At 38.3% G+C, this 14,469-nt stretch overlaps 1 protein-coding gene across 9 annotated transcripts in view; it reads right to left on the bottom strand.

The window, feature by feature from the left end:
• Map2 (microtubule associated protein 2) overlaps positions 1-14,469 on the bottom strand; it is a 252,376-nt gene that overhangs the window by 106,652 nt on the left and 131,255 nt on the right. For 7 of the 9 annotated variants that reach the window (XM_029538732.1, XM_029538734.1, XM_029538735.1 and 4 more), the window contains exon 3: positions 8,287-8,351. The gene's annotated coding sequence lies outside the window, so the exon portion shown is untranslated. Of the gene's footprint in view, positions 1-8,286; positions 8,352-8,612; positions 8,991-14,469 lie in introns of those variants that run through there. The other 2 variants (XM_029538733.1, XM_021198955.2) reach the window with 2 other exon arrangements.

The raw sequence follows: 14,469 nt of genomic DNA, 5'->3' as shown, positions 1-14,469 counted from the left end.
ATGAATTGGACTCAAACAGAATCCATGAGAAAAGACAATTGATTCATACTTGAGGCAATACCTGTGAGTATACACACACTTGTGCATGTGGGTTTTTTGTGTGTGTGTGTGTGTGTGTGTGTGTGTGTGTGAGAGAGAGAGAGAGAGAGAGAGAGAGAGAGAGAGAGAGAGAGAGTGAGAGAGAGAGTCAGAAGTGATATTCTACCACTTTATAATGTTAAATCATTCAAGGAACAGGAACAGATACCAAACCGACACAGGCCTTGCATTCAAATCCTGAAAAACAATTCCAGTTTTAGCTTAATTATACAAAGGCCACCACCACTGTCCATAGAGAAAGACTAACACACACACACACACACACACACACACACACACACACACACACACGGCTCTTATTCTCTTTGTTTCTCCTTGGCAAATGTTCAAGAGCATTTTCTGTAGACAGAATAGGTACAAAGGTGCCTGAGACTCCATCTCTTTTCAAGTATCTTTCCTGAGCACTCTTGGGAAAAATGTGATCAATTTGTCGACTTCTCTTCATTTGAATTTAACTTGCTATTGCACTGTAATTTTTAAACTCGTTTCTAGGGTATTATTTGCTCCAACCAGGCTGCTTAAGCATTTACCAAATTGGAAAATAGAAGGGCTAAGTCTAGAAACCTGGTCATGGCATGGTTAGAAATAGAATTATGTCTGTGAAAAAAACGTCCATTACTAATAAGAAAAAGTGCCCCTGATGTTTAACAGACACATTTAAGCTATTCTTCCTTTCTATGGGAGCAAGCCTTATTTATTGAATGGCTTGTTTGGTTGAGATATCTTAAAGTTCGTGTAAATTGTGTGAAAGGACTCAATGAAATCACTGTTTCTGGATTCTGATGCTAAAAGGGAAATCTCAATTATAACTCAGAAATGGTGGTGGGAAGCTAAGTTTCCTTCTGCCAGTGTATCAAGGTTTCCTCTAAAAGATTTGCAATATATATATATATATATATATATATATATATATATATATATATATATCTTGCCTGAATAAGTTTTCACGCATTGTGTGCGCGACCTTAGAGAGGCCAGAGGAGAGAGCTGATCCCCTGGAACTGGAGTTACAAGTGATTGTGAGTTGCTGTGTGGGGCTGGGGCAAAAGAGGATCATCTGCAAGAGTGCTAGGTGCTTCAAACCACTGAGTCATCCTGTCTCCATTCCCACAAACCAATGTTTGCAATGAAAACTTAGCCATCTTCCCATAACAACCTAAAGAACTCTTCCAAGGAGTAGGATTCAACCAACAAAATGCTTCACCATTGAGTATGAGTGAGAGTCTCTTTCCTTAAGTCAGAAACTAATCTTAAAAGTTCTATGTGGCCCTTAGAAGACTCCCTCAGAGCCTGTATTAAGATGTGAGTAGAATATTTAGCACATGTGCAGCTCAGTCTTCATGTGGGTCCCCCCCCTGCAATTGGAGAGGGGGCTTTCCCTAAAGCCTTTGCTTGTCTGTGGAATCTGTTCCCCTGGCAGAGCTGCTTTGTCTGGCCTCAGTGGGAGAGGATGTGCCTAGCCCTGCAGAGAGCTGATGTGGCAGTGTTGTGGATACCTACAGGAGGTGGTAAGGGTGCTCTACCCTCTCAGGGAAGTGAAAGGGGATGAAGGGGGGGACTGTAGGGGGACAAAGGAGGGGGGCAGTAACCTGGATGTAAAGTGAAAAAGTAAATAAATAAATGAACAAAATGATGTGGATAGAAAAAGATAGGATGCAGGCTCTGGGATTTTTGCATGAAGAGGATGATAATGGTACTGCCTAAGTGGCTACTGGGCTGACCTCCTAGGACAGTGGTTCTCAACCTTCACAATGCTGTGAACCTTTAATACAATTCTTTATGTTGTGGTGACTCCCGGACCATAAAATTATTTTGATGCTATTTCATAACTAATTTTGATACTGATATGAATCATAATGTAAATTAAATATAACACGCAGGATATCTGATATGCAACCCCCATGAGAAAGTCCTTCAATCCCCAAAGGGATCACAAATCCGCTGGCTGAGAACCACTGCACTAAGCAGAGAAGGGATTCAAATAAATTAGGAGTGCAGAAATAGAGAACTGGGGCTCAGGAACCGGCCCAGCGTTATATAGAACGGCATCCCTAAACTTGAACCACAAGAATTCATTATGTTATAATAAGCAGAGACCACGGGCAGGAAGAATGAAATGTCACCAGCTCATTATGGCTAGTTTAATGGATCATTCACAAAACAATGGGCCATAATGACAAAAGCTCAGGAGTAAAGGCAGGCAATTCTCCCTCACCTCAGAGAGGCTAAGGAGGATGCAGTCTTATTGCACATAACCAAGGGCTCAAACTGGACTGGCTTATGGCAATGGCGCTGATAATTTTTTATTGTTTAGGGGACAGGTATTTGCCTTCTAACCTCTGACAAATAAGAGTGTAGTTCCCGCAACCTTGTAACCTGACTCTTTTTTAAAAAAAATTTTTAGTATTATTTTCTTTATTTACATTTCAAATGCTATTCTGAAAGTTCCCTATACCCTCCCCCTGCTCCTGCTCCCCCACCCACCCATTCCCACTTCTTGGCACTGGCATTCCCCTGTACTGGGGCATATAAAGTTTGCATGACCAGAGGGCCTCTCTTCCCAATGATGGCCGACTATAGATGTTCCACCTATAGGGTTGCAGACCCCTTCAGCTCCTTGGGTACTTTCTCTAGCTCCTCCATTGGGGGCCCTATGTTCCATTCAATAGCTGACTGTGACCATCCACTTCTGTGTTTGCCAGGCACTGGCATAGCCTCACAAGAGACCACTATATCAGGGTCCCTTCAGCAAAATCTTGCTGGCATGTGCAATAGTGTCTGGGTCTGGTGGCTGATGATTGGATGGATCCCCGGGTGGGGTAGTCTCTGGATGGTCCATCCTTTCATCTTAGCTCCAAACTTTGTCTCTGTAATTCCCTTCATGGGTATTTTGTTCCCTATTCTAAGAAGGAATGAAGTAGCCACATGTTGGTCTTCTTGGTTTTCTTTTGTTTTGCAAAATGTATCTTGGGTATTCTAAGTTTCTGGACTAATATCCACTTATCAGTGAGTGCATAATGGAATACAACTGAAGACCCATAAATGAATTCACACGCCTATGGTCATTTGGGAACTAAAACCATCCAGTGGAAAAGTGACAGCATTTTCAACAAATGGTGCTGGCACAACTGGCAGTTATCATGTAGAAGAATGAGAATTGATCCATTCTTATCTCCTTGTACGAAGCTCAAGTCTAAGTGGATCAAAGACCTCCACATAAAACCAGAGACACTGAAATTTATAGAGGAGAAAGTGGGGAAAGGTACAAATGATTCTGTTGTAGCATTATAATGGTTGTGGCACAGTGGAAAGATTGGTTAATAAAGGTAATCAATGTCTGTGTGTCAGAAAATTATGCAACTGAGAAAATGAAAGGTTCTTAAGATCATGATGGATGCAAAAAGGACAAAATTCGATTATGCATTCCCTGGTCTCAATTACATACATTTAAATGCAGTAAAATGAAAGAAAAAGAGATGAAATATTTACCAAGGATTGACCACTACCTATAGAGTGTAAGAATATGGGTAAGCATCATTCCTTTTTCTCATATAAAATGTAGGTTTATGAAGTTTTATAAGATGCAGATTGAAATTTTGTATCACTGAATTTTTCTGAGGGATATACGTATTCGTTTTGTTTTCTAACATATTTGCTCTATACTTTTTTGTTGCTTTTGTTTGTCTTCTAACTATTCCTTCTCTGTTGCCAATTCCTGTCTCATTCTGCATCTATAATGAGGGTGCTACTCCTCTTCTTGTTTCTGCTCTCACCCCTTTCCTGGTAACATCACCAACAGCCTCCAGACCTTTCTCCCTCCATCTTGCAATCTCTTACTCCAGAGCACTCCTAGGTCAACTCTTCATGCCCCACCCACTTATCTTCATCTTCTAACACACCCTCTTCCACTCAGCATTTATTGGCTGCCTGCTAGGTGTCTTCTGTAATCTGGGGCTCAGAAGCGTCTCTCACTTTCGTGACCTTTTCCCATGGCTACAACCAGTGCTCTGTGGGCCTTATATTTTTCTGTATGGCAGCACCTAAAATGATGCTTTGTATAATGTGCGTACTTCAACAGTCTTAAACAGAGCTGTAAGATTAAAAAAAAAAACCTGAAAGTACTTTGAACATAGTTATCTTCTGTTTAAAAAAATATCATCCAAATGAATAAGAATAAAACCAAAGACACAGCAAAAGGTTGAAAACTCAATGTGCTCTTTAAAAGCATCTTCCGCGCTGTTAAGTTCATCTAAATGACATTTTTATTTTACAGTTCAAAAGGGGGGATAGTAATTTTCTATGGTACAGCATTGTAGTTTTCACATACTTTCCCACACTTTGTTTCCAAGAGTCTACTTGATCCGATCTACATTCTAAAACTTCTGAGATCTATCTCTGCTTCTCAGGCTTGGCCAATCCCTTCCCTGCTTATTTGAATGTTTGCTTTTCTCAAAGCTCCTCCAGAGAGCAGTATCCCCTTTGACTATTTCCATCCTTTCTGGATTTCACCCCTAATACTTCATTCTCCAATACTCCATACAATGAAGTTCCTGAGGAAAAGACACATGCTTGGAATGGTACAGGGGATAGAACTGCTTCTCTGTCTTCTTCGGCTGACCTTAGGAACTATTCTGTTGGAGCTATTTTTTCACAAGAAGAGGGTCTTACTACATACTCTATAACTGTTAGTTCCCTGGTGATTTTTAGGGGGTCACCTGTCCTTGAGTTTGGATATTTTTCCCCATGTTCATGACACAACTTTCTGTACTATTTATTTCAGACACGTGAGCTTTTGTGACAATTTTGAATGTAAAAGTCTTTACAAAATATGATACAAGTTGTGGTATTTCACTCTTGAATTCTCTAATGTTCACATATAGATCATACAACTGATTATAAAACTCCATGATAAAGATAAGAAAAATGCTTTATTAATTCATCTAAAAACCTCTGAGTTGATCCGTCAGTTTTCTTTGAAGTAAATGCTCCTAATTAAATATATTATGTAAAATACATGAAAACATGAGTATTATATATATGTACATATATACACACATATTTAATATATAAGAACTTGAATGATGTAATTATTTGGACACATACTTCTATTACATGTAAATGAAAATCTGTAAAGCCTATTGTTTTGATAATATAGTAGCCTTGCATTATACATATAAATAAAGTATTAAGAAAATAACTGTATACAAAAATCTTCTAGAAACATTTCATCTTTATGAATGTCTATGAGAGCTCAGGACAGACTCAGAAATTATACTGTTGGAGCCTCAGTTCAGTCATCTATAAAATGGAGACTAACGATATCTGAGGATTGCAGTGAGAGTTAAATGAGATATCACATGCTAAGTGCTTAAGATGATGTCAGGCAGATAGTTAATAGTAACAAGTTATAGTTCTAACTAACAAAAGCAAGTGACAATAAATTGCATTCTCTACAATTACTATGGTTCTAAAAGTTTCTTTACAGAGTCATTAGCTATAGAGAATCAAAATCCCTGTACCCTTACTCTTTTTTATTTTTGCTTTTCAAACCAGGGTCTATTGTCCTGGACATACTGTGGCCTGGAACTGGCAATCCTCCTGCCTTAGCCACCCGAATTCTGGGATTACAGGGGAGCCATTCACTCCTGCTTATAGAATCTAGTCTTCACTGTTCTCTTGCTCATATGAGATCATTTCTAGTATGGCATTTGCAGAGAAATCAAGAGATCAAGTCCTCTGGCCCTCTGCTACTGCAGAAGCTTGGCAGAAGACCCGAAGTGTAGTCAGCCGAGTGGAGCCTGGAATACTGTGTGGGAGGTGCCCATAAGCAAAGCCCAGGCTGTAGTTTGCCTTTTTGTCTCCTTCTGGTGAAACTGAAAAAAATTTTCCTCTTTAACTAATATTCAGAAAAATCATTTTCCATATAATCTTAAGAAATTTTCACACATAGCTCTACCTTTCTACCAAAATAATTTATCTTATGATACTAATTAGGGACTGGAGATGTAGCTCAGGGGTAGAGTCAGAGTCAGTGACTAGGATTTGAATTTTGGTCTCAAATACCACCACTAAAAACATTAATTATTAGCAGGACACATACAAATTTTATTAATTTACAAATTAATTAAATAGATATTAACTGAAACTGTTGTAGTTCAGCCACTATTTTGGGTGTGAAAATATGACTGAAAGAAAATTCAGTAAAAGAGATACAGTTGTTCAGACAATATTGATTAGTCACGCCACGGAACTGAGACTGGCCTTACAACTGTGGAAGTCAAGCCTGTTTGGAGTTTTTAACTAACAGATTTGTTCTACAGAAAGTCCATCAGCATACCCCATAGATGTTTTCAAAATGGCCATAGGAAAGGAGGCAAGGGAGGTCTCTTGGTGGTCATATGCAAGCCCTCCAATGCCTACAGAAAAATGCAATGGAGCTGAGCAGTTCATGTTGGCAGTGTATTGCAGACTTCATGTTGAATAGGACATTGAAAATTTCATCATTTTAAATTAGCACAGATATCCCAAAGCTCAAAATAATTATATATCTGAAAGCTAGGAATCAGACCATGTGGTGTGTGTGTGTGTGTGTGTGTGTGTGTGTGTGTGTTCTACAGGGATTTGGTCAGAAAAGAAAGTAAGAAATAGACAATTTTCATCAAATACAACAAAGTATTTTCATTTACTCTAAGTGAAACCTCAAAAAAGAATGATTTGAGGAGTTGTACCACATGCAAGAGGTATGAGGTAGGGATGAGCCTTGTGTGAAGCTTAGATACATAATTCTCCTGAAGAATTTCTGAGACAAGGAAAATGCATAACCATTTCATTTGTCTTTAAGACCAAAATATGACATTGCTTTGGAGAGCACACTAATTTATTTATTTATTTTTTTAAAAAAATTCCTTCTCCTGTTCCAAATCATGTATGGTTCAGCCTACGCTCTGGAAGCCTGCGGACCGTGTCCTGTGTCTCTTTCTCTCTTGTACTGGAACTACCCACAGAAGCCAGGCTCTTCAGCAGTGCTTGTGGAATGAATAAATTAAGTCACTCGCAATTACCCATTGCAGAGAAAATTAACCTGCTATAAATCCTCCGATTCATGATGCACACTCACAGTTATAATCTTTCATTCTTATGGTGGTTGTCTCAGCCATATTTTTAAAAGTATAGTTTTTAGAAAGCTAAAAGTATGAAATATTTTCAACTGACAGTCTTAAAGGAGAATTCTATAGGGATGCCAAGAAAAGGTTTAAGGGGTGGCACTGGTCTCTTCTCAGGAAGGCAGAAAATGTCTTCCGTTTTCTTTCTTTCTTTTTTTTTTTTTTTTTTTTTTTTTTTTTTTTTTTTTTTTGGTAAATGACTACTATATAGGATTTGTAGACAAGAACATATGTTAAAGTCAAAGATAATTTTAAAAAATTAAAAAGCAGGCGGTAATCATAACTGCCCTTTCAAATCAATATACACCCTCATGCTAAGTTTAAAAATGATTATTTTTCATGTGAGGCATGAGGCCCAGATCAATGGAGTCAACTGCTTTCATAGCAGAAGAAAGGATCTATTTTCTTATGCTATTAATTCTGAATAAAGCACATTATACTAAGCTCTTTTGAAAATTAACCATCTCTGACTTTAAATATATTTCCTGTTGTATACTAAAGATATTGTAAAGAAATTATAATATTTATTCACCAAATTTTACAACACTGAGTCATCCCTGGGCTTCAGTCTCCAAAGCTCTTCCTATCTAAAAGGGTAAACCATTTTATTTAGAATATTTTTTTTTTAAAAAAGCATGGATCCATAGGAAATCTTCATCTAAAATAATTTTAACATGTTTCTCTTAAGTTCAAATAAATATATTTTCTTTGTGATACACATATTTCAGACATTTTGTTAACTGTCACAATGACAAAAACCCAAACATTACAGATGAGCTAGGCATGCTGATATTTCTTAGTATTTGCAGCATAGACAAAAGGCATATATTTTTTAGATACTTTCTATTCAAAATAGCCTCGGCTGATGGTGAAATCTGCATAAGAACTCCTACATCTTCTAGACAAAGATCAGACAATCCACTCTGGGATAAAAAAACAGCCATGAGGGTAAACCTAAAATAAAAGCATTCCAATTCTTTCTCAATTGCCCTTCCTTTAAACATTCAAATAAATCATGCAGTACCTTTTAATTTTCTGACTGAGTGCTTCCCAATCAGTGCTTCCTCTGTTAGAGACAAGCTGAGGAACCTAGAGAAACAAAAGAAACACATATATACATATAGGTTTGTCAGATAGATATCAAAAATCACAACTCACCAATAAGTCCATTCATCCTTTATATCCAGATAATAAATTTACACCTTGGTGTCTGGAGCCCAACAAACGCAGCGCTTGGATTTTAAGCTCAATAACGTATTTAAAACACAGTATTCCGAGGCCACATAAAGCAGATCCTTTGAAAAAGAGGATTAAAAAGAAAATAAAATGTAAAAAGCCCTAAAGTGTTACCGGTAGATATGCAGCAATGCCCCTGGAATGGAGTCTGTAAGAGCTGCTGCAGAACCCTGCTTCAGGAACACTCCCTCTGCTCTGTGTCGCTAGCTCCAGACAGACGCAGTCTGAAAGCCACCAGCTCCTGTCTGTGTGTGCCGCGGAAAGGGAAGCTGCAAATTAGAAAAAGTCCCCGCAGTGGCGGAAAGGAAAATAAGGCAAGTAGGAGAGGGAGAGAGAGCTCACTAGGCTTAGAATTTTCGAGAATGATGACAAGCCACTCAGCTCCGCCATCATTCACTGACAAAAGGATGCAGCCTCTGGCTTAGGATTTAGCGGTTTGCCACAGGGACTTCTGGTACCAAATGCCTGACAGGCATTTTAATTGCCTCCATCCAAATGTGTCCCCAGGAGTCAAGCCTATAAGCCTACGAATGTCATCATCTGGTCTCCTTTGTGTCACACACACACACACACACACACACACACACACACACACACACACACGTGGGGGCGGGGCAGGCTTAGAGAGACTCATTTTCAGGAATATAGGATTACAGGCAAGTTAAGCTACACAAACTGGATATAAGTAAACGATCATTAATTGGAACTGTATTATCTATATGACATATACTAGAGATAGTTTGTGGTTTTGTCATTGACAGATGAGTACAATATTTTAAAACTATCACATATTATTATTTATGTCCCAAATAAGGTATTTATTAAAGAAGTATATATACTAGTATATATTTTCCTACAGAAAATTCAAAGGCTTTGTAAATATGATAATTACAAGCTTGGCAATGTTTCACTTCAAGGCTAGCCATGTGATATCTGTGTGCAATAATTTTATTCTTGTCACCATACAAAAGAAGGTGACAACCAGTTTGAGGACTGGGACTTTGCTGTCCCTGAGGTGAAGGCTATTACAGGGAATTCAGTGTTTGGTATAATCACTCTCCCCTTAGTGTTAGCAACTGAAGTTAACAATTGAATATCCCTGTCATACAGTGTGCTTTATGTAAGGGACTTAACTGTAGAATAATTCTTCACCTGTATTATCCTGGAGAAAATGGTAATAAATGAATTGGTAAAGCATTGTTAAAGCCCCGAACCAGTAAATGGAGTAAATTTTCTGTGTATCAAAAGGGCCAGCTGCAAAGAAGGTTGCTGAGAGGAAGTATCACCATGGTTACCGGAAACAAAAAGCAAGGGGGTGGGGATTGGAGAGAAGGGGGATGCCAGGAAGAGAGAACAGGAGTACAGTGGAGAAAATCTGGAGACAAAAGGATACAGTTCCTTCTCCTCCTTCTAGAAAGCTTTGTCTCTGACAGATTTGTGTTGTGCTTTCAATTCAATTAAGATGAGTATCATTTCCTGCTGCCATGTTCTTCCCCATTTTTGATCATGAGCTAATTTTGCTCTCATAAATATTCATTTTTTAAAAAAATTTTCTATGGGATTGATCCAATCCATATCTGCATCTTCCGAGACCACCCAGTCTCACTCTGGGCATCCTTTGTTTCATAGATGAGAAAGCTGAGGCCTGAGGCCTACCACATCCTAATTCCCACACAGGTAGTAGCCTGGCTTCCTGACTAGCCCACTGGGCTGTCCCCTCTCACCAAGTGACTTTCTCTTCTTTCCTCTTCTGCTGTTTGAAGGCAAAGCAGAATCCAGTAAGATCCTGTGCCTTTGATTTTCTCAACCTTTCATTTGGCGAAGCAACATTCTCCCCTTCTAGAACACACTGCAGTTATTTTATGAACCAGCTTCGCCTAATGTCTGGGCTGGATTGTGGATAAGGCCACAGATCTTGGGTGATCATAGCAACAACACTTCATCCTTTTACATTCTGGTAGTCAGATGGATCAACTGCCCTTTGCAGATCTATCTTGTTCAACCAGCTTAACCATCAGGGCCTGGGACTTCTGACATTATTGGCATTGTTGTATTTACAAGCATGAAAGTGGAATATCAAACTGCACCAGAGTTCCCAGGTTTATCATATATATCACAATGTAAATCTTCCTGGGGTTATCTAAAACAATGACACTGGAAAACTGGGAGTCCAGGAGTATTGTGTGCATGCCAGTGTGTGTGTATGTGTGTGTGTGTGTGTGTGTGTGTGTGTGTGTGTGTGTGCATGTGTATATTCATCTGTGTGCATGTAGAGGTAGAAATGTCAGTCAAAAATCTTTTTCACTCGAGATTTTAGAAGTGATTTTTCACAGCCTATGAGTCACAAAAAATGACTGGCTTGACAAGATATCCTCAATAGTGCAATAATAACAACATTTTTATTTTGGGGATAACCAACAGCTGTCTAATGAGACTTAAGTACTGCTTAATAGGAAAGAATTCATGCCTGGTACTGTGTGTGACTCAAGCCAACTACCTGTGGCAGGAGAGTCATAGACCCTTGAGGAGATTCTACTCCTGCTCTTTTCCTAAATTAATCTAATTCCTAACTGCATTCTAAATCCCTGTCCTTTCACTTACAGATTAGTACAGTTCTCAGGAATTCTCAAAGGATTTTCTTGCCCCATCAGAATGCAGCATCACAGAGATCCAGGGCTGAGCAAAATATAGAGAATAAGTGACTATGAGGTACCCAGTCATAATTGGTAATCTACATTGCAATGCTATACCCAAGGCTCAGGGAACATTCCAGAAGAGGGGCTGGAAAGACTGCCATTGCCAGAGGACCTGCTGAGTTATAGTGTCATTTGCTCTCCTTCTGGACAGAACAAAGAAGCTGAATGCATGAAGTCTTCAAAGTATGGTTTCCTAAGCAAGATGTGTATAATGAAGGCACCAGCTGACAAGTCAGTGTTGCTGGGGTAAATTTCATGAGTCCCTAGATAAAGGGCTGCAGACAGTTAATAATGGCTGAGAGAGCAAGAATCATTTCTCTCCAAGGATGATCTGCTGATTGGTTGCCCAATCCCAAGTAGTTAGTCCTAAACACATGTACATATGAACAACACTGGATACACTCAGTTCTCTCTCTCTCTCTCTCTCTCTCTCTCTCTCTCTCTCTCTCTCTCTCTCTCTCTCTCTTTCTCTTTCTCATTTATAATACAATTACAATTAAAGAAGAAAAGGTCATGAGTGGGAGTGATATAAAACATGGGGGTACTAGGAGTTGGAGCAGGGAGGCAGTATTGAGAATGATGTTTATACAATTCTTATAAATGAAAAAGATTTTTGATAGGTCAATGTGAAAATTACATGAATGAATGAAGTAGTTCAAAGACAAGAAAAGTCATCTTTGTGGTCCAAATGCTTTCCCTATTGTTCATATTAATCATTCTATGTGAATAACATATTTTACTTGCATTGCCATAAAAATCAGTATTTTGATTTCTACTGTATGATTTACACTTATTTAAAATATAGATTTCTCCCCTACTTCCTTTGAATTCTGCAAAGTGCCTAGCAAGAGGCTACAAGCTCTTAAGTGGCCCGACAGAGCAGGTTTGCCTTCTGTTGATACTAAAATACAATTTTGAGTTTTTTAAATTTTTGAATTTTTTAAATTAAAAAATTGTCATAATAGTTAATGAAGGCTTCTTTAGGGCCAAAATACTTTGAAAATCTTTTTAAACTTGACTATAGCTGAACATGATAGTTCATGCTTATACACTCTCAATTCAGAAAGAAAAGAGGGGGCAGAAAAACATGTTCAAGGCCAGACTGGATCACATAGTGAGTGTGTCAAAATGATTAAGACAATAAATAGTATGCTTTTTACTTTAGAAATTAATAGAAAATAGGTCTGTCTTGATTTTGATATTTTAGATAATAGGCAGATATGTAAGCAGTTTACAAAGTATTATGATACCAAAGTCTGCTTAATATCATCTTTTTTTTTTTTCCTTCAGCTAAGTTGGTCCACATAAGCCAATAAATATTACAGTTAAACACACCTGACAAAGATGACAGAAGGAAAGAAAAGAGAGATGGAAGAAAAGGGAGGGCAAGAAAGACAGAAAATTGTCAAAAACCATCACACTATGAATTATACAGATGGAAAAAGGTGGAAATATCTAGCCCTAAGAGAAACTACAAAAGTACACAGAGATAACTAGAAAAGGTTCTTGTCCTTATTGCAACACTATGTACAACACTGAAGATACAGAAACAACCCAAGTGTCGGGAGAGAAGAGACAACATGTATGTGCTGCAAATGCTTCTGAACAAAAATACCTGTAGATATTATTACTCCCGCAACAAATCAACAGGAGGTCTTATTATCTGTCATAAGCTTAAGCCTGGGACTGAAGTGCAAAGATCCAGACACAGAAAGAGAATGTAGTTATGGTCTCATTTTTAAGTGGATTTCAAAATATCTAATATACAACAATGAAGGGAAATATTAGTAGGTACCATAGGGCATGAACTAATATGAGGGTCAGACGTCAAAGATGACAAATAGCAGCTATGTAATCTTATGCAGGAGAGCTCATGAGCAGTATAAAGATTATAGGTAATGAAATGGTGCCCAGTATAAATAAGGAAGTAGTAGTTTTTTTAACAAAAATATACTGAAGGTCTGATATATTTTATATAACATGAACCTTGAACATGCTATAAGTAGAAGCACTCCAAATAAAGGCCACTTATTGTACTGTTTATTGAATCAACTCTTATGCATCTAATTCACTAGGAGACACTTGAAGGCAGAATGTTGAGTATCACTATAGAACTCTCATGAAGCATGAATGAGAAACAGTTTGTTTACAAAGGAGCAAAGACCCAACTGATGCTGAGGTTGCCTAAGGCCATCATGGAACTTCACTGATGTATTGTTCAGACTTGGCCTGCAATGGGGATGCCAATGGATTATTCTAAGCACACAGAATTAAGAAGGGTTCAAGATAGCTCGTACATTTTTTACATGTTTTACCCCCTTTGACTTCAAATTTTTCTGTCTGTCTGTCTGTCTGTCTGTCTGTCTGTCTGTCTGTCTGTCTGTCTATCTCTTGTAGTTTCTTTAAAAGAGAACTATATTCTTATCTAATGTCTGTATAAAATAAACTTCAAGTTATTTTTGGGTTATGTACTATTTTGGACCTCAGAAAAATTCACATTTCACTGAAAAACTGTGCAGATAGTTTTTAAACTAATAGTTATTTTTCCTTTCTGCAACATGGTTTTAACTTTAGTTGTCAAGTTGAAACCTACAAGATGATGAAAATTAAATAAGAAAGGATGGAGAAGGAGGAGGAGGAGGAGGAAGAGGAGGAGGAGGAGAGAGAGAGGAGGAGAGAGGAGAGAGAGAGAGAGGGAGAGAAGCGGGGGAGGTTGATTTTTTTTAACATAAAGGTTGAGTGTAATATAGTGAAATAGCTAGATTAACAACCAAAATCCTTTTGGTTTATGATTCTCTAAGATTTGACAAGTGTATATGCCATGTAACAACAACAAACAAGATGCAAAATGTTTTGAGTATTGAAAAGACCCCATGTGCCAGCCCTTTAGTTCCTGCAATGGGTGGTTTATCTGCCTGGATCCTGGCTGTTCTTGTAGGCCACCACTGTCCAAGCAGATGAAATGTCTGTCATGCAGGTCTCTTATGTTCTTGGCAAGCTGAACCACATTTGTGTTGAAACTCCTTTAAAAGACAATCTCACATGAGCTACAGTACTGAAAAACGACTTTTAATTCTTCAATGTGTAATCTCGTATCTCTACAAAGTCTGAGTTAAAGGTAAAGTGATCCTGAGTATGAAAAGTGAATGATAAAAGAATAACTAAAACACACACACACACACACAGAGAGAGAGAGAGAGAGAGAGAGAGAGAGAGAGAGAGAGCGCTAGAGAGAGAGAAAAGGAGCACAGCCACTTTGGAGAACTGCTTGCCAA

Source organism: Mus pahari, chromosome 5, assembly GCF_900095145.1.
Source record: "Mus pahari chromosome 5, PAHARI_EIJ_v1.1, whole genome shotgun sequence".
NCBI lineage: Eukaryota > Metazoa > Chordata > Mammalia > Rodentia > Muridae > Mus > Mus pahari.
Note: the sequence above shows the minus strand (reverse complement) of the source record. Positions and strands in the feature narration are given on the sequence as shown.